Raw genomic sequence first — 21,212 nt, forward strand, 5'->3', positions numbered from 1 at the left:
GCAGTGAGCCAGCTGGGCACTGGTGGCACACACCTTTAATCCAAGCATTTGAGAGGCAGAGGCAGGCAGATTTCTGAGTTCAAGGCCAGACTGGGCTTGAACAGAGTGAGTTCCAGAACTACACAGGGATACACAGAGAAACCCTGTCCTGAAAAACAAAACAAAACACCCAAAAACAAACAAACAAAAACAAACAAACAACAAAAAAAAAGAAAGTAGTGAGCCTTTGTGGAAACAAAAACTTTACTGAATAGGGAGGGTTATAATACTTGGATTGGCCTTGTGTTGTGGAAACACAGGCCTTTGATCCCAGCTGTCTGGAGCCAGAAGCAGACAGATCCCTTTGAATTCTAGGCCAGCCTGGTCTACATAAGGATTATCAAAATACCCAGCGCTAAAAAAAGGAACCCCGTGGGGTGGGGAGGTGGCAGAGGGCAGGGGATGACAAACAAACAAGGATACTTACAAAAAAGTCTTACAAATTAGGTGGGCTTTTTAAAAATTTGTTTTGTAAGAAGGAACCAAACTGAAGCCTTTTGAGTAGAACTTCCATTTTGAATAGGGGTCAAATAAAGTTTAATTCCTAAAGACCTCCCTGGGTACTGAGAAGGTCAGGAACTTTGGGAAGGTCTTGGAACACTTGCTCCTCTTGGAAGGGAGAGGCTAATTTTTCTCAGACCACAGGTTGGGAACAGACCTGCAGGTGGGGACACATTCTGCAGGACAGACAGTTGCCCCCACCTTCAGACGAGTTTGCCGTTTTGCTGAGACATTAGCTATACCTTCTCCTCCCCTTCCGGACTCATGCTCTCTCCGATTATCATGGAGTCATTAACGTTAAGAGGAGGACATTCCTCGAAATAGGAATGTAAAAATAAGTACAGTGTTAAACAAACAAGCATTACTGACACTTGTGGAGGCCCATGCCTGCTAGTCCTGTCTCAGAGGCAGGAACAATGCATGTCATGCCGGATCTGGCAAATCCTAATGGGTGGGAATATGTAACTGTAACTTGGAGCTGATGTTGATGGTTTCAGGCTTAAAATTTTTCTGTGATATTCTGGCTTGGAGTCGCTTTTCAGCTCCCAAGTTCTGTGGCCTGATCAGTAGCAGCCTGAGTACAATAATAGACTTTTGTCATCTACTTGTGGATGAACGTCCCAAGAAGCAGTCTGCTCCCAAGTCTGTGTTGCTATCTCCTACTGGTCAGTTTTTGCTGCCTAATTCAGTATCTTGCTTTGTATCTTGCTTTGCTTGGGTTGTTTTGGATTTTCAGCCCCCAATACTTTGTTTTTCAAGACAGGATTTCTCTGTGTAGCTTTGGCTGTCCTGGAACTTGCTCTTTTAGATCAGGCTGTTCTCAAACTCAGAGATGCCCCGTGCCTCCTGAGTGCTGGGATTAAAGGTGTGTGCAGGATTTGTAAAGATTTTAATTCCCTATTCTAATAAACATAAATTTCATCGCATTTGACAGAGGAGACACATATTTGCTGTTTCTTACTACGGGGTCCTCTAGGTTGATTGCAGGTCCTCTGTACCTACACAAACACCTAGTGCCCCTCCTGCTGACCTCCGCAAATGGTACTTTCCTTGCTAGTGATTTTAGGCACATTCTGGACCCGCCCCCATCATCCTATAGGGCAAGCAGCCTGGCTTCTCAGGTGCGCCTATTGGGCATGCTTATGACTTCAGAAAGATAACCAATGGTTATCAGCTGGGATCTACTAGACTCTATCAAAGCGCGATCTGGAAACCTCTTGAGTGCGGCTGTGCTAGTGGATTACCAGTGTGTGTGTCCCAGAGTGGGTGAGACATTCCGGGCGGTTGGGGAGGCTGGAGTCAGAGCGTTACCTGCCTACCTTTTTCCAGGATCTAAGCAACTAGCAGGACTTCAACTTGCCCTCACCTCTTTAGAGTTCAGGGAAGAGTCACCTCCTTCAGGCTGGGCTTCACACACAAGTAAGAGGTAGGAGAACCCGGACCGACTCCAAAGTGGTGGCACGTATGTGAAAGATCCCTGCAAGCAGGAGGACGAGGCAGCAGGATGGGGACAGTTAGAAGTCACTGGGGTCCGCAGCCAGGGGTGCATTATGTGTGTGTGTGTGCATTGGCAGTGAAGGCTTCAGCCTTCTCTCTCTGCATCATCCTTCCTCTCCCTCACTCCCTCTCCCTCACTCCCTCTCCTCCCTCTCTTTCCTCCCCCACCCCTCCTTTCCTGGGTTCACTCTCCATCTCTCCTTTTCCTGCAGTCCTTCTTTTTCTCCTTCTCCCTTTTTCCTTTCCCTTCCATGCCCTCCCCTACAACTTTCTTGATGCCCCTTCCCCTCTCCTATACCCTTTCCCCTCCCACCCTCCCCCAGTCTCTGATAGGGTGATTCTCCTGTGTACTAAGTGGGCCTCAAAGTTGCTATGGAGTGGAGGGTGACTTTGAACTCCTGCCTCCTTGTCTACCTCCCACAGACTAGGGTTGCTATTGAGCATCACCAGGCCCATTTTTCCTCTCTTTCCTTAGCTACTGGCCAGATGGAGCCCAGCACCTCAACCAGGTGAGTGCTTTGCCAAAGTTTCTAGAAGAAAGAAAGTGGGACTCAGGTGACTAGTAAGCAGGGCAAGAGGAGCATTGGCTCATGGATCTAAAATGCTATTTTCCCTATGGAAGACCACTGCTGAGGTTGTGAGCTCAGTGAATGAGGAAGGGGAGCGGTTGGGGACCCCTGACTCTTCCTAGTCTCTGATATGAGGTCATCTCTTCCATCTATTCAGGAATCATTTCACCATCAGTGACTTTGAAATCGGGCGTCCTCTGGGCAGGGGGAAATTTGGGCGTGTGTACTTGGCTCGGCTCAAGGAAAATCATTTCATCGTGGCCCTGAAGGTCCTCTTCAAGTCTGAGATAGAGAAGGAGGGATTGGAGCACCAACTTTGCAGGGAAGTGGAGATCCAGGCACACCTACAGTAAGCCTGATCTATGTGGAACTCAGAGCTGGTTCCCTCTTGCTGCCCTCGACCTCTGAACTCCGTCTTCATGACTCCCAAATAAGCATTTTGTTTTCTACCTGAAGACTTTTCTCTGTAACTCATTCCGGTTAGGACAATTCTCTCCTGGTATTGGACACACCAGTTTCAAGTGTACACACATGTGCAGATCAGAGGTCTACCCCCAGTGTTACTCCTCAGGTGATACACATCTTTTTTTTTTTTTTTTTTTGGTTTTTCGAGACAGGGTTTCTCTGTGTAGCCTTGACTGTCCTGGAACTCACTTTGTAGACCAGGCTGGCCTCGAACTCAGAAATCCGCCTGCCTTTGCCTCCCGAGTGCTGGGATTAAAGGCGTGCACCACCACGCCCGGTGATGCACATCTTTTTAAAAAATGTATTCCTTTGTCCGGAGCCCCTGAGAAGCAGAGGCATGTGGATCACTGGGTGTGAGGCCAGCCTGATGGTTCCCAGTGAGTTCCAGGTCAACCAGAGTTACACAGTGAAACTCTGTCCACAGCAATCGGTTTTGTCTTATACCTACTTATTTGTTTGTTTATTTTAGTTTTGGTTTTGGTTACTTGGAGACAGGGTTTCTCTGTGTAGCCATAGCTGTCCTGGTATTTGCTCTGTAGATCTAGTAGGCTGCTCTTGAACTCGAGATTTGCCTGCACCTGCCTTTGGAGTGCTGAGATTAAGTCTTGCACTACTCAGCAATTTTATTTTATTTTGTTTTGTTTTACGGGGAGTGGTGGCACATGGGCTACATGTGAGTCACAGGACACATGTGGAGGACAACTTGCAGGAATTAGTTCCTCTCTTCCACATACAGATTCTGGGAGTGGTACTCGGGTTAGCACACTTGGCAACAATGTCTCTGTTTGCTATGCATCTTGCCTGCCTTGACTCTTCCTTCCTTCCTCCTTCAGACACCCGAACATCCTTCGCCTGTACAACTACTTCTACGATGACACTCGGATATACTTAATTCTGGAGTATGCTCCAGGAGGTGAGCTCTATAAGGAGCTTCAGAGAAATCAGAAGTTGGACCAGCAGCGTACAGCCACGGTGAGGGGAGTTCTGGGACCAAGGATGCACGCAGTGATGACAGTTACTGATTGTAGCTGCCAATATCCCTTCCCAACTCTTCTTAACTTACTCTTTTGTGTGTTAGTGTGGGATGTGGGGTGGGGGAGCATACAGGCCGTAGTGGGCACATATAGAAGTCATGAGACAACTTGGGGAGGAGTCTGTTTTCTCCTTTCACTTTTATGTGTCTTCCAGGGTTGAAACTCAGGTCACCAGGCGTGTACAGCAAGCTCTCTTACCTACTGAGACATCTTGCTGGCCTTCATCTCTTGTTGTTCTGAGTTGCAGGAAATCTTGCTAGATAGCCCAGGCTAGCCCAGGCTTCCCTGAAATCTCCAGGATGAAACCTGGCTCACGGTGCTGTATTTCCTTCCTTGGGCAGAGTCTTTTCTAAGCAGCTCAGAATGACTTGGAACTCCTGTATAGCCCAGGTTAACCTTGAGTTTGCAACCTTGTAACTCCTAGGATGACAGGCCACCCAGCTTTGGACTCTTTGTTTCCATGAGGGTTGTTTGTTTGTTTATTTGTTTGTGTGGTTTTGGTTTTTAGGTGTGCTTAGATGTAACTTGTTGGTCTAGTTCTTCTCTAGTGTGTTTATGGCCTTGGGTTGATCCCAATGTAGCCACAGAATATTATTATTAATAGATTTTTTTTTTTTTTAGAGATAGGTTCTTTCACTTCTTGTCTAACCTGGAACAATATAGACAGGCTGGCCTCAAATTCACAGAAATCCTCTTGCCTCTGCTTCCCTAGTGCTGGCTACCACACCTGGTATCGTTCTTATCAAGCATTTGATTGTAACTGGGGCTGGAGAAACAGCTCATTGGGTAAGGATGCTTGCTGCTGAGGCTGAACACCAGCATCCTGGGACCCGCATGGTCGAAGGAGAGATAAAACCCAGAAGGTTGTCCTTGTACCTCTCCATGCACTTATTCACATATTTAGGCACAGAAAAACAAATAAATGCAATGAAAATAGTATATAAAAAGTCCAACTCTATTAGATAGAAAATGAAACCATAAACATATATTGGAAAGCTAGCTGGACATAGTGTTGCTGGCCTATAATTCCAGAACTTTGAAGGCTGGAGCAGAAGGCTCAGGAGTTCAAGGTCAGCTTGGTCTACATATCAAGTTTCAGGCCATAAGGTTACATAGTGCAACCTTATCTCATAAAAGGAAAAAAGAAAAGGTACCTTGAAATTGTAGGGTACTTTAAGAAAAGCCCTAGAACTCTATCCCTGCACCATCAGTTAGTTGGCTTTGCTGGACAATAAAATCTCTGACTCCTGTAGCCTTCCCTCTGATCCTTTAGGGGGAATGTTCTGACTGGCTCAGCTGTAGCCTCCCGCAGCCTTGAGTAGGCTGGCTCAGACCTTGCTGCCACTGTGAATGAGACCACCTGGGGTGGACCTTCCCACCTAGATAGCTCTATTGTTCTTGTCACCTGCTGCTGCTCTTTTCCAAGAAGCAGCTACAGCTGAGAGGCTGAACCTGTCTTCCTGAGAGAGCCAACAACCTGTGAACTTGGTGACCTAATGCTAATAGCTCTGACAGACTAGTGTTAACAACTTAGCAACAAAGCATCAAGAAGCCTGGCATGGCGGGGGATGGGCCATCCCGCTTTATAAGCACAGACTCTTAGTAAACATTGGGCCTTGAGCAGAAATCTGTCTTGGTCTCTTTACTTCTTTGATGTTCTATACAGCTCTGGCCTCCCACTCAGGAACTCAGTGTGGCTGCAGGGGGCTACAGGGTCTGAAGGCTCCATCTCAGGTGGTCTCATTCACAATGGCAGCAAGGTCTGAGCCAGCCTACTCAAGGCTGGGGGAGGCTACACTCAGCACAGCTTCTGTGTCTGGCTCCTGTTCTGCTAAGTCTATAGTGGAGGGGTGGGGGCTGGCTAGTTTATAACCATCATGCTATTTAAAGACAGGCAGATCTCATGAGTTTAAGGCTGACCTGGGCCAGACAGTGAAGGCCCTCTTTTAAAAAGAACAAAGAGGCAAGTGGTGGTGACTGAGGCCTTTACTCCCTGAGCTACAGAGAGAGTTCCAGGGTAGTAAGAGCTACAGAGAGAAACCCTGCTGAAAAACAAGGTCGATAGTAAGGCACCACTCTAAAGATTGTCCTCTATGCTCCGCATTGCTATGTATATACACACAAAGAGACAATAGAATTATTGTCAAAAAATGAGATTCCTTGGCAATGATAAAATTCGTAATGTCTGTTCTACCTCACAGGGAAGCCGAGAAAGTCTTCCCCCCACCAGACTGCTTTTGTTCACACAGATAATACACGAGTTGTCAGATGCCCTGACCTACTGCCATGAGAAGAAGGTGATTCACAGGGACATCAAGCCAGAGAATCTCCTGCTGGGCCTCAATGGTGAGGTGAAGATCTCAGACTTTGGGTGGTCTGTGCATACCCCCTCCCTCAGGTAGGTTGGATGGGATGGGGGTGGGACACTCACACTAGTGAGGCATTTCCCAAGTGAATTCATCTCACATGGAAGGCCCAGATACAAACTGGGCCTTGTGGTTAACAAGCACCTTTTCCAAATACACACTTTTAAAATGCATTTGCAAATTGAAAGAATAGGTGGGTGGGGTGATGGACTCTGTAGATAAGAACAGTTCCTTTGTGATCAGGAAACCTGACTTTAAATGAAAAGAACCTGTAAATACCTGGCTGTGGCTATGGATTACTTTAACCCCTGCCTTGAGTGATGGAGGCAGGCAGATCCTATAAGCTGGCTAGCCACTGGCAGAAATGACTGGGTTAGGTCCAATGAGAGACCTTGCGTTAAAGGAATACAGTGGGGAGCTTAATAAAGACACTGAATGTCGTCCTCTGTCTTTGTTAGTGTGTGTCTGTAGGCATGTACACACACACACACCACAAATAGAGCTTTGCTTTCCTAGTCTTTATCAGTGTTTGCCTTTGCCAGTAAGATTCCATGTAAAATTAGCAAGCATCCCAGGAAGGAATTTCTCCATGTCGATGAGCTACATTTCCTTGGTTCCTCTTGAGACATACACCATCATTATGTACATCATAAATCTTCCTCAGATGAAAGGATGGACCATCTGGAAATTGCCATACCCAAGGATCCACCCCATAATCAGCCTCCAAATGCTGACACCATTGCATACACCAGCAAGATTTTGCTGAAAGGACCGTGATATAGCTGTCTCTTGTGACACTATGTCGAGGCCTGGTAAACATAGAAGTGGATGCTCACAGTCAGCTATAGGATGGAATACAGGGCCCCAATGGAGGAGCTAGAGAAAGTACCCAAGAGCTGAAGGGGTCTGCAACCCTATAGGTGGAACAACAATATGACTAACCAGTACCCCCGGAGCTCGTGTCTCTAGCTGCATATGTAGCAGAAGATGGCCTAGTCTGCCATCATTGGGAAGAGAGGCCCCTTGGTCTTGCAAACTTTATATACCCCAGTACAGGGGAACACCAGGGCCAAGAAGTGGGAGGGGGTGGGAAGGGGAGTAGGGGGGTTATGGGGGACTTTTGGGATAGCATTTGAGATGTAACTGAAGAAAATACCTAATTAAAAAAAATAAATATAAAAAAAATCTTCCTCAGTCACTGACTCTGACCACCAGGCTGGCCTCAGACTTACAGCAATCCTGTGATGTTATGCTACAGGTGATATGCTGCACCATGTTTTAAAACATGAGATTAGTGTTTCTTCCCTTATAGTATTTACTTTTTCTGAGTTGGTTTAGTTTTTTTAATTTTTATCTTCTATGTATGAATGTTTTGCCTGCATCTAGGACTTGTGCACCGTTTTTCATGCCTGTTCTCTTGGAAGCCAGAAGAGGGCATCAGTTGTTTTTAAGCAGCCACATGGATGCTGCAAAATCTGTCCAGGGTCTTTTAGAAGAGCAGCCAGTGCTCTTAACCACTGAGTCATCTCTCCAGCCCTGCCTTGTCTGACTGGTTGTGGATTCATTCTAGCTTCAAACACAATGCTCTTCCTGTTGCAACCTTCCCAAATGCCAGAATTAAGAGATGTGAGCTATTACTATATGCATCTGCTTTCCCTGAACGTTAAACAAAAAGAAACCTGTGTTTATTCTCATATGTGCATGTAGGCACACATGTGCCATGTTGTGTCTGGGAGGAGGGTGGGCGTGTAAGAGGACACCTTCAAGATAGTCCCTCACCTTCCACCTTATTTGAGACAAGGTCTTTTGTTTGCTCTTTCATAGTTGCCTAGCTGATCTACAGACTTTCTATGATTCTCCTCTGCCTCCCATCTCACTATAGAAGTTCTAGGACAATAGTCATGGACCCGGCTTTATGTGGGTTCTGGGGGATAGAACTCAGGTCCTCAGGAATTCCCCTTGCAAGTGCTTTGCCCCCTGACTCACCTCCTATAGCCCCTCTGAATCTTGATCCATATTAACAGTTGGTGTTTATGAACAGTTCTCCTTGCCTCAGGCATGCACAGGAGTGGACCCTTTAGGATGTCCCTGTGTCTCCCATTTCCTTGGAAGCTGAACAGGGAAGATTTCCCTTCTTCTGTTTTTTGTTTTTGCTTTGTCGAGACAGGGTTTCTCTGAGTAGCTCTGGCTGTCCTGGAACTCACTTTGTAGACCAGGCTGGCCTCAAACTCAGAAATCCGCCTGCCTCTGCCTCCCAAGTGCGGGGATTAAAGTTGTGCACCACCACTGCCCGGTTTTGTTTTTGTTTTTTGGTGTTTTCCCTTCATCAGAGCCTACGCACAGCCCAATCTTCTGTGTCTTGTTCTAGGAGAAAGACAATGTGTGGGACTCTGGACTACTTGCCCCCGGAAATGATAGAGCAGAAACCGTACAATGAGATGGTTGATCTGTGGTGCATTGGCGTGCTCTGCTATGAGCTGCTGGTGGGGAAGCCACCCTTTGAGAGCAGCACCTCCAGTGAGACATATAGACGTATCCGCAAGGTATGGCCAGCGCACGCACACATGACATTCACCAGGAAGCCAGACAGTGATGGGTCCTGGGTGGGCCTTTGGGGACTGAGTGTATACAAAAGATTATCTGCTAATAGCCAAAAGGGTGCCATGAGGAGACTTATAGCACAGGGAGATTACGAAATGAGAATAACTAGATTCTATTCTTCTTCCCCTGGCTCATTAGGTAGATTTTAAGTTTCCTTCATCAGTGCCTGCAGGAGCCCAGGACTTGATCTCCAAGCTTCTTAGGTACCATCCTTCAGAGCGGCTGAGCCTGGCCCAGGTCCTGAAGCACCCCTGGGTCAGGGAACACTCTCGAAGGGTGCTGCCTCCCTGTGTTCAGATGTCTTCCTGAGTCCTGCCCATCTCTATCCCTATGGATTTCTTCAGGAAGCTCTCCAGGCTCTTTTGTTAGTGTGTGTGGTTTGCTTGTTTTCTATTTTATGAAATGATGTTAATTAAAACTGTTTATTTTTGCATCAATCTTCTTGCTTGAGTGAGTTAGTGTGTAGATTGAATTGAAAAGTTTGTCTTACATGAGTGATAGAGGTGGAGGCCAGAAGCCCACACCAGGTGGCTCCCTCTATTGCTCTCCATCTCATATTCTGAGAGGATAAATCTCTGAACTGAACATGAAATCACCAAGTTGGCTTGACTGGCTGGTAAATAAAACACAGTGATCCTTCTATGTCCAGCTCCCTAGTGCCAAGATCACAGAAGCACTAAAGTATGCCCAGCTTGTACCAGGGTGCTGGGGATCAAACTCAGTCCCTGTGCTTCTGCACATGGACAGAGGCACACCCATGCTTACACACACATAAAATAACAACTAAGTGAAAGGAAGTTGGTGTATAAGGAGAGATGATGTATGTGTAGAACTTGGGGTTCTCTCTAGAGCACTCAGTTTATCAGCTTTACATTTGCCCTGATTTTGGGCAAATGTTCCAGGCATACAACACTCCAATCTACATTCTATACAGAAAGAATGTCAGTCTCACCCAGGCCCAGAATCCTCCTGCACTGTGTGCATTGTTACTTGATGGATCTGAAGCCAGGCCTGGTGACCCATGCCTACAATCTTAAGTATTCAGGAGGCTCAAGCAGGAGAAGTTCAGTTCAAGGCCAACCCGGACAATTTAGCGAGATTGTCTCAAATTAAAACAATTTCAAGTAATAAGAACACCACTCCTGGGCATATACCCAGAAGATGCTCCAACATATAATGACACATGCTACACTCTGTTCATAGCAGCCTTATTTATAATAGCCTGAAGCTGGAAAGAACCTAGATGTCCCTCAATGGAAGCATGGATATAGAAAATGTGGTACATGTACATACTACAGTACTACTCAGCTATTAAAAATGATGACTTTGTGAGAATTTTAGGCAAATGGATAAAACTAGAAAGGATCCTGTGTGAGGTAACCCAATCAGAAAAGAACACACATGGTACGTACTCACTGATATGTAGATATTAGCCCAGAAGCTCAGAATACCTAAGGTACAATTCACAAACCACATGAAACTCAAAAAAGAAGACCAAAGTGTGGATACTTCCATCCTTCTTAGAAGGGGGAACAAAATACCCATGGGAGGAGTTACAAAGTGTGGAGCAGAGACTGAAGGAATGGCCAACTAGAGACTGCCCCACCTGGGGATCCATAAACCCCGCCACTATTGTGGATGCCAACAAGTGCTTGCTGACAGAAGCCTGTTACAGCTGTCTCCTGAGAGACTCTACCAGTGCTTGACAACTACAGAGGTGGAGGCTCACAGCCAACCATTGGACTGTGCACAGGGTACCCAATGGAGGAGCTAGAGAAAGGACCCAAGGAGCTGAAGGGGTCTGCAGCCCCATTGGACAACAACAATATGAACTAACCAGTACCCCCAGAGCTCCCAGGGTGTAAACCACCAATCAAAGAGTACATTTGGTGGGACTCATGGCTCCAGCTGCATATGTAGCAGAGGCTGGCTTTGTAGGTCATCAGTGGGAGGAGAGGTTCTTGATCCTAGGAAGGCTCTATGCCCCAGTGTAGGGGAATGCCAGGGCCAGGAAGTGGGAGTGGGTGGGTTGGTGAGCAGGGGGAGGGGGAAGAGGATAGATGGTTTTCAGAGGGGAAACAAAGAAAGGGGATAACATTTGAAATGTAAATAAAATATCCAATAAAACAAAAGAAAAAAGAAATAACAACTACAATAATAATAAATAGTAATAGGTATGTCTAAGCCATGATGCTAGGTCTGGGACCTTATTTTAGATAAAGAGTAAGAAAACCTCTTCTCTTTGGGGAGGGAGTGATCTGTTTGTAAGCAGGGAAAGAACTATGTTTCCCAGAAGGTATAGAGCACAAGAGTCTTGTGGCTTGCTCTGCAAATAAAATGCTAATGCCTGCGGCTCTACTGGCTCCATGCCATGACGTCATCCTTGCGCTACTCTTCAGTTCACATCCTGTGTGGGAATCTTAGCTGCATTCCTGTTTAGCCTGTAGTAAGGAGGAAAACCTAAACACTGCAGTGAACCCAGCTGTGCTCTGTGACCTGGGCATGACAGCCAGCAGCCAAAGTCACCTGCCCTGGGTAAGAAGATACAGGTTTCTAAGGAGCTCACGGGATTCCTGGCTCTGCTGCCTGCATGGTAGCAGGATGGAGTCCGTGCGCTAGTGGGCTCCAGGCTTGTGGGTTTTCGGAGACGTTTGATGCTTCCTTAAGTTTTGGAGAGCCTGTCAATCAAGAGAGCCTCTAGGATAGTCTTTATAATTGTGTTTGCTTAGGAAAAGTGGATCCGCATGGCCACCCAGTTCATCCCTAGTCTTTTTTGTTTGTTTGTTTGTTTGTTTTGTTTTTCGAGATAGGGTTTCTCTGTGTAGCCCTGGCTGTCCCGGAACTCACTTTGTAGACCAGGCTGGCCTGGAACTCAGAAATCCAACTGCCTCTGCCTCCCGAGTGCAGGGATTAAAGGTGTGCACCATCACGCCCTGCTCATCCCTAGTTTTAGGCTTAGGTTTCAAAGCTGGGACAAAAAGCTTAATGTCTACTAAACAGAACAAAGCACACCCGCCGCTGGGGTGTTTAAGCAACTTTATCCTTACAGGTCACCAAGAGTTCTTGGCTGGCATAGTTAGCCCCCTCCCCCCCTCCCTTAAACTCCCCAAGCTCTGGAGCTGGGTTGCTCTGTCCCCAGCTGCCCTTCCCTTTACAATCTAACCAGTTTGGTTATCCCTGCTCTTTTGGGCCTCTTGGCTGCTGCACCTTTCCCCTCCCCCCTCCTCTCTCTCTCTCCTGCTGCTCCTCTTCTCATATGGCTCAGGGTCATGTCCAATCTGGACTCTCCCAGGTGTTTCTGTCTCTAGCTGTGCTCTCCCACTTATCTATGGTAAACTTTCTCTTCCACCATACCTACAAGCAGTCTTGGCCTTTCCCTTTATTTCTTACTTTTCCCCTTCACGTTGTACCTGAGAAGGTCGTTTATGCACTGGAGGCCATACCTAAGAAAGTTGGAGCTCACTCCCTAATATGTGCCAACCTGCCTCCTTTTCTATAACTAACATTTTGGAATTGTGCCTGCTCTAAGTCGATCTAAAGGAACCCAGATGACTCTTTCCTAGTACTAATCTAGAAGCCCAAAGATAACTTCTGTGACAATGGGCAACAGTCGTCTAGGGTTTGGTTTAATAACTGGGTCCTGTTTGTTGCCATTTCTGCTTCTAATAAAGGACTCACATGGCCCTCACTTTCCAGCATTGCAGCTCTGCTAGTTAGCTCTCCTACAGCTTCCTCATGCCAGAAAGTCAGGCCTCTGGTAGGTATTTAAGAGATTGAAGACTGAAATGAAGCTCCAGGCTAAGGACTTTCATCACTTCATATCAGACACGATCTGTTAAGTATCGAATTCTTCCTGGCTGACTTCTTAGGATCTTGATTCCCTGTCTGACTCACTGCTACTCAGGTGTACCAATCTGACCCAACATTTCCTTTGCTTTTCCAGCTTTTATCTTTGAGGTTTACTCTGCCTCGGTCTTCAGATCTCTGCAAGACCATTCTATGTCACATTTCCACTCAGATGCCACTTTTAGAAAGCTTTTTTAAAGTTTGGGCTGGAGAGATGGCTCAGTGGTCAGAAGCACTGGGTGCTCTTTCAGAGGACCCAAGTTTCAATTCCCAACACCCATAGGACAGCTGATAACTGGAACTCCAGTTTCAAGAGATCTGACACCCTCACAAAGACACATATGCAGACAACACACCAATGCACATAAAATGAAAGCATTTAAAATATTAAAAACTTAACAATTTATGTATGTCAAGTGTTTGTGGGTCTACTCAATGGCTCAAGTGTGGAAGTTGTGGGACAGCTTTCAGGAATTGGTCCTGTCCTACTTTTTTTGTTTGTTAAAGATTTATTATTATATGTAAGTAGACTGTAGCTGTCTTTAGACACACCTGAAGAGGGCATCATGTCTCATTACGGATGGTTGTGAGCCACCATGTGATTGCTGGGATTTGAACTCAGGACCTTTGGAAGAGCAGTCTTACCCACTGAGTCATCTCACCAGCCCCTCTCCTACTTTCATATGGGTTTTGGGGATCAAACTCAGGTGGTCTGGCTTGAGGGAAGTTCTTTTACTCTCTGAACCATCTCACTTGCCCAAGTAGCACTCCTTTTATTTATTTCTGTAATCCCAGTACTGGAGAGGCAGAGGCAGGAAGCTCAGGAGTTCAAGGTCAGCCCTGGCTACATAGCAAGTTTGAGACCAGCTTGGACTACTTATGACCTTAACAAAAATAAGCAACTTGCGGACATCTTCTAGCCTCAAGTCACTGACCTGTACATAGGTACCAGCCATATTTACCATAGACTGTATTAATTAACAGAAACCAGACAAGTTAAATGTGATGTAATTTATCTTTCACAAAGCTCATCTCTATTCTATGGGTATTTTTATACCCAAGGTTACCTTTTTCTGTTTGTTTTGTTTTGTTCTGTTTTCCTTCCTCATAGCTGTTGCCCACGACGTGAGAATTACTGTGTTTCTCTGGAAATGGAGGCTCAGAGATGAAGTGAGGTACCTAATGTTACACAGCTGTTGAGTGGTAGTTTCAGGAGCTTGGATTGAAACTCTAGGCTTCTTGACTTCAGAACGAGGCATTTGGCAGCATTCAGCAAGGGCAGGAAACTAGCTGGACCAGTGAAGCTGAAGAAATGATGTTTGTAAGGTTGTTGGTTTTGGTCCCATCATCATTATTTTGTCTTGCCTGTGACATCCGCAGCAGACCCTCTCTCACAGCCCACGGTTTGACTTTGCTGTTAGTTACTTTCTAAGAGCTCCTGCTTAGGAGGCATCTGCCTTTCACACTGATATATTATGCCCTGCCTTAGCTTTGTTTCCTATGTGATAAGATTCCCTGACAGAAGCATTGAGGGAAAAAGGGGTCTGCTTGGCTCACAAATCCAGATCCATCACAGCAGGGAAGTCATTGTGGCAGGAGCCTATGAGAGGTGGTTACAGCATGTTTGGGGTCAGAACCACCAAGAACAATAATTGCATGCGTGCATGCTTATGCTCCCCTAGTTTTCTGTTTGCTTGTTTGGTTTGAGGCAGGGTCTCACCAAGTAGCCCTCTCAGGCCTGAAACTCACAGAGACCCATCTAGCTCTGTTTCTGGAAGTGCTGGGGTTAAAGGTGTAAGCTGCCACACCCAGGACTTTCATTCATTCTAAGTTTACATGCATTCTTATTAGTGAGTTTAGTATGGGTTTGCATTTGGAGTCCCAAAGACAACTTTGGGAGTTGAGTTCTTGCCTTTCCCTTGGTAAAGTCCCCGAGTAGAGATCAAGTTGTAAAGCTTGGTCTCAAGTGCCTTTGCCCTCTGAGCCAACTCAGTGACTCCACTTTTCCCTTTTTATACATTCTGATACTCAAACCTAGGAATGGTGTCAACACTTTTAGGTTGGGTCTTCCTACTTAACAGAATCAAGATTATCAACATAATCTCACTGATGTGCCCACAGGTCAACCTGTTCTAGGCAGTCCCTCACCGGGACTATCTTCCTAGGTGATTCTAGATTGTGTCAAGTTGTCAATTAAAACTAGCCATTGCATGCTCCAAACAGCCTGTCTCTTCCCTTGTGGCCCATGAAACAGCATAGCCTTCAGGATGTGCTGTACAGTTTGGGCATTAATCTCTGTATTTTTAGGCAAAACCTGAGGCCAGTGCTAATATGTTTAGTGACTTTTCAGGTGGCTTTCACCTTTGAAGATGTGGCTCTTACCCAAGAGGAGTCGAGGCAGCCAGCTGTAGCTCAGGGGACCCTGTACCGGGAGGTGATACTGAAAACCCTTGGGCTTCTGGTCTCTCTGGGTAGTCTTGCTAGCTCCCCAGTTCAGGGTCATTGGCTGCTCTCATTTCACCCTCTGACTCCAGGCCTTGATGCTTAAGAGGTCCTCTGAGCTAATCTTCTTTTCTTCCCACTGCTTCAAGCACTTTCTAGAGTCATCTCTTCCTGTGTTATTTATCTTTCGGCTCCCAGGATAATGTAGAGAAGACGACCATGGAAGAAGAAGGGTGTTTTGTAGAACCCAGAGGTAAGATTTCCAGATTCTTTAGCTAGTCTTCCCCTCTGCCCAACCCTGCCCCCAATATATTTTTATTCTTTTAGTCATGTCTATGTGTGCAGGGTTATGTGCAAACTCCATGGCCCGAAGAGTTTAGACAAATTATTTTTGGTGAGACTTAATTCTGTATGCACAATAAAGCCCAAGGCATGACTCCATTGAAACTCTTTGTAAAGTACATGTGACCTCTTCCATAAAGATAGTTTCTATAGCTTAATTGAGAAAGCAGGCTCAGCACAAACAGCTAACTATAAGGGTCTGGGTGAGGGTGGCACTATAGAGGGAGATAAATGCTCAGAGTCTGGGGAGTCAGGTGTGACCATACCAATGGCACCTGCCTGTTAACCAGCTGCACTCCCAGCCTTCTGGGTAGAAAATAGGTTCTGGAACCCTTCCTCGGAAGAGTTAACCCTGCATGTTTAACAATCCTGGTTTCCTTGAAGGCTTACCTGTGATCGTGAGGATCTCCCATCTCCTACATCTGTGTGTGTCTGTGCATCAGTATGTGTGTGAGTACAGGTGATGGAGAAGGCCAGATGTGCCACATCCCCTGCAGTTGAAATTGCTGGAAGCTGTGAGCCTTGTGGCATGATGCTAGGGATCAAACTCAAGTCCTTTGGAAGAGCAGTCCATAGTCTTCACCACAGAGCCATCTCCCCTGTAGCTAGTAGCGCTTTTACCTACTAAGCCCCCCCTCTTCTCCATCCCCCACATTTATTTTTTTCCAGATGTATTGATACTTTTGTGATAGTCCTTGAGAGGCCGAGGGAGGAGAATTATGAGTGGAAGACCAGTTCCAGTTAAGAGAGATCTTATTTTGTTTGTTTTCTGTTTTTATCATATTTGTAGTAGTAAAAATGAGTTCAGTCCTTACTGTCAGTGGTCTCTGCCTTTTTGCAAGTTTTTGTTTTTCTAGAGAGGCTTATGTGGGGGTTTTCTCTCCTTTTTAAACTGTTTTTGGAAAAACATGATTATATTTATATTTTATGCCAAGGAGGGTGTCATTTGTGCTATGGCATGTGTATATGAGTCTGTTTTCTCTGCCTACTGTGTGGAGCCAGTCTATCTACTTGCTGAGCTATCTTGCTGGTCCTCTGGGGAACTTTTGAGCAGCAAATGCCATCTATGAGCCTGGCCTCTCTAAAGTTTGTTTTCTAGTTTTTCTAATTCTTTTAACAGGTAGTTACTTCTCACAGGTCTAGATGCTGAGAAATCCACGGTCAGGGTTAGGTAGCTTGGGTCTATGTGCTAAGGCCTTCTTCTTTCGAACTCTATGTTTTCGCACTCTATGTTCTATGCTTGTGGGGAGGTGACCTGGGGATGCTGTGAGAACATTCTGAATAGAATCCACATTTAGACTGTGACTTGCAAGGACACTGACAAACTTTGCTTAGGATCTAAACAAACACTTGGGCCAATGAAAATGCATGGTCCTCTGATTTGGATAGTGGTTGTGTGTTGGAAACTTATTCCTCAGCAGGGTGGTATTGAAGGCTTAGGGCTGGCAGACTTGCTTACCATTTTCCTAGGAGGCTGGAGAGATGGCTTAGTTGTTAAAAGCATTGACTGTTCTTCCAGAGGACCCAGGTCCAAATCCAAATACCAACATGGAAGCCAACAACCATCTGTTGCTCTAGTTCCCTGCGATCTGATGCCCTCTTGTAGCCTCTGAGGGCAACAGGCACACAAAAGGGGCACAGACATACATGCAGGCAAAACAGCCATATACATAAAATAAAATAATAAATCTTTTTAAAAGTTATAGAGCTTTACAAAGTAATAGAAACCTGAGTGCTAACTCTAGGTAGGACCCATGTGTATGTGGAAGAAGAGAACAAAGTTATTCAAAGTGCTGTCCTTTCCAGGGGTTAAAGTACTCAACAGCATAGTTCTAGCATAGCCTTAGTTTCAGTAGATTACAGAAAATCAGTACTGACTGAGTGTGCTGATTCACACCTGTCTATAACCTTGAGGCCATCCTAGTAAATTAAGGAAGAGAGTGGGAACAGAGGAAAGGAAAGTGTGTGTGTGTGTGTGTGGGGTGTCAGTATAGGGGAGTGAGTGAAGGAAAGCCTTGCCTCAGAAGTGAGCTAAATAGAGTTGATTTCTATTTTTTGCAAAGACTTGATTTTCTCTCTCATGGCCATCCTTGAACAGTTGAGGGTGACCTTGAGTTCTTTATTATCTTGCTCCCATCTTCCAAGTGCTAGGATTGTAGTGTATGGTTATATTTTTTAAAGATATATTTATTTATTTTATGTATGTAAGTATACTGTAGCTGTACAGATGGTTGTGAGCCTTTGTGTGGTTGTTGGGAATTGAATTTTTAGGACCTCTGCTCCCTCTGGTCAACACTGCTTGCTCTGGTTGGCCCTGCTTGCTCAGTCCCTGACTGCTCTGGCCCAAAGATTTCTTTATTATTATACATAAGTACACTGTAGCTCACTTCAGATGCACCAGAAGAGGGCATCAGATCTCATTATGGGTGGTTGTGAACCACCATGTGGTTGCTGGGATTTGAAGTTGGTTAGTGCTCTTACCCATTGAGCCATCTCACCAGCCCTATAACATGCTTGTGTGTGAGTGTGCACACTTGTGCTGGGATGCATAGAGCTCAGAGGACAGCTTGCAGGAGTCACTTCTCCCTACCTGGGGATCAAGGGCTGGCTTGGAGCCAAGACTGGCTTGTCTACCTGCCCTGTTTTTTTTTTTTTTTTTTTTAATTTTTTTTTAGGGGGGGGGGTATGTTACTGTTTGTTTTGAAATAGAGACACAGTATTGACTAGGATGACCTTGAACTCAGAGATCCACTTGCCTCTGTTCCTGAGTTCTGGAATTAAAGGAGTATTCCACTACACCAAGTATGGTTTGTTATTGTGCTGTTTGTTTGTTTGTAAATACAAGGTCTAACATTATAGCCCAGGCTGGCTTTGAACTTATGGTGTAACCCACCTTGGCCTCAGACTTGTGGCAGTGCAGCTTATTTGCCTCAGCCTCGCTGATACCAGGTGTCTTAGTTATGGCTTCTATTGCTATGATGGAACACCATGACCTAAGCAACATAGGGAAGAAAGGGTTTATTTGACTTACACTTCCACATCATAGTTCATCATTGAAAGCTTTCAGGACAGGAACTCAAACAGGGCAGGAACCTAGAGGCAGGAGCTGAGGCCATGAAGGGTGCTGCTTACTGGTTTGCTCCTCTTGGCTTGCTCGGCCTAATTCTTATAGAATCAGGACCAGGGTTGACACCACCCATAATCACTAATCATCTGTTGCGGCCTGCCCGCAGTCCACAACACGAATGGTTCAACTGAGAATGGCAGTTCGCTGAAAAGAGAGGAATCTAGACGGGGCAGAAGAAAGAATGGAGCTAAGACAAATCCTGATCAAAGCTCAATTTTACTAATTCCAGACACTCAGTTATAAAGGAAGGGGGAGGGAACCCAATATCCCACCAAGTAACTCAGGGTCCAGTAGCAGGACGAACATGTGTGTGCCTCCAGGCAGCAAAGGCAGGTTCCAGCAGTAGGTAGGCGTGGCAGGACGAATGAGCCGGTAGCTCCACCTTGAGCAAGCAGGTTCCAGGCTGGGGGAAGGGAGGCCACATTTCCTCCCATTCGTTAACAAAACAAAAATAAAAAAGGGGGTGGCCTGTGGCAGAAAAATTATCTATGTTCAATAGTTCTGCCTGAGTTTTTTTAGGGCTCAAGAAAAAACCTGTTTCCGTGGGATTCCCTAACTTTTCTAATGGTAAACTGTATCTGGCTAAGACTGTCTTTCAAGCACTGATGGAATAGCAGTGCTGGGCTGTAGGCTCTGACTTTATAATGCTAATTAGTGCTGAATAGGTAGCTACCTGTTTGCATTTTAAGTAGGGCATTGGAACCCTGGCTGAGTTTAACTAAACAATTTTAGAATAACACTGAGCTGATAATTATCCACAATTTTGGATGGCAGGCGGGGAAACAGGGAGAAGGGGGTAAGACTGGCTGGCTCCTAGTACAAGGCCAGTTGGCTTTTTTATTTTTTTTTTGGGTGGGAGGCAGTGAAGGGCTTGCCCTTACGACAGCAAGGTCTCCAACCTCTCTCCCCCCTATTAATTAAGTTTAAATAGGCAATGCTTAACAGAGGTGATCAAATGATTCTTTTCATCCATAGATGAGTGGGCCTTTAACCTTGACTTGGGTGGACATTGACCTGATTCCTCCCGTGAGCATTATAACAACTCACATCTGTGGCTCTTGGTATCTTTTGGGGAGGGGAGGCAGAGCCTTAAGTATTTTTGGTTTTTAGCTGGAGTCAGATACCAACCTCTTTCAAATCAGGTGTGTCGCACAGGGAACTCAGAAACGGTCAAACTGGACCTTCCCTCCGCAGTAATTTCCTGCGCCAAGCGGTACCCATACTGTATTCATATGATTATGAATCAGTAGGGCAGTTCTGAGTTAATGCGCGGTCTCTATATGAGACTTGTCAACCTCAGATTTAGCAAGGCCTAGACAAGAATTATGTCAGTATTAACATCACTAATTTTGGTTAAACTAGGAGCTGAAAGTCTTTCCTCTTCATCTCTGTTATTCCCAGTAGCCTGAGGAACTAAGGACACCTTGCAGTAACAGCAAGGGTGAAAAGCCAGAGGCCAGCTAAGGGACTAAGCCCATCTCTATCAAAATAAGAACTAATCTCTGTAAATATATATGAAATTTCTACTTCCCTAGCTCTCCTGGTAAATCTAAATCTTATCTTAGACTGAAAAGCCACATGCTGGGATGTCCTTGGAAGGGAGATTAGCAGTACCACCTGTTTGCTCTTAGGGGCGGAGAACCAGAGAATGTAGATTGACCTGCTTGAGAAAAGGAAGAATTCTAAACAATGAGAGTGTCGCAATGTAAATTTTCTGTTTGGAGAAGTCAAGGTACTTTATTTAGATGCAAATTGTAAAGCTAAAGTTAATCCGGCCTCTTGTAGGGGATTTGGCTCAGAGGAAAACAGTTTTTCTGAGAGCTTCCACTCCCAGCTGAACTCTAAGCACAAGAAGAATTTTAGTCTTTAGAATGATACTTACGAGAAGAGACAGAATCTGTGTTTACCTGACGAATTAATCTCTCTGGTAGCCACCGTGCTTCATCTTCATCTCGTGAAAAAACACAAACCGAGCCTCTTCCCCAGATTAGAACTGGATCTGGACCCTTCCATTTATTAGTCAGGGCGTCCTTCCATTTTACCAATGCATAAGAATTAGAAGTAACTGGGTGCCAGTGGCGTTCCGCTGCAGACTGACCTTTAATGTCAGTTTGCAAAAAGTTTAGGACAAATAAGGTGAAGGCAAGATGAGCCTTTGGTGACTTTGGGGGAAATGCTCTGAATTAACTTTGCTAGGTAATTTAGAATATAGGAATCTCTAATAATTGAACTGAATATTAGACCAGTCTAAGATTGAGTTAGAATGGCTGGTCACACTGAAGAAGAGTGAAAAATCATTATGACTCTATTAGATGACTAATTTTACTAAGTCTGAATATACAGTCTCTGATGTACTATTGCCATAAAGTTAAAAGGTTAGAAG

The 21,212-nt window shown here is 45.4% G+C and overlaps 1 pseudogene; it reads left to right on the top strand.

Annotated features, from left to right (window-relative positions):
• The first annotated feature begins 1,703 nt into the window (after positions 1 to 1,703).
• Positions 1,704 to 9,382, top strand: LOC147003614 (aurora kinase C-like; annotated as a pseudogene).
• Positions 9,383 to 21,212: the final 11,830 nt, after the last annotated feature.

The sequence above is a fragment of the Mus caroli genome, unplaced genomic scaffold, assembly GCF_978045245.1.
Source record: "Mus caroli unplaced genomic scaffold, Mus_caroli_1 scaffold_8, whole genome shotgun sequence".
NCBI lineage: Eukaryota > Metazoa > Chordata > Mammalia > Rodentia > Muridae > Mus > Mus caroli.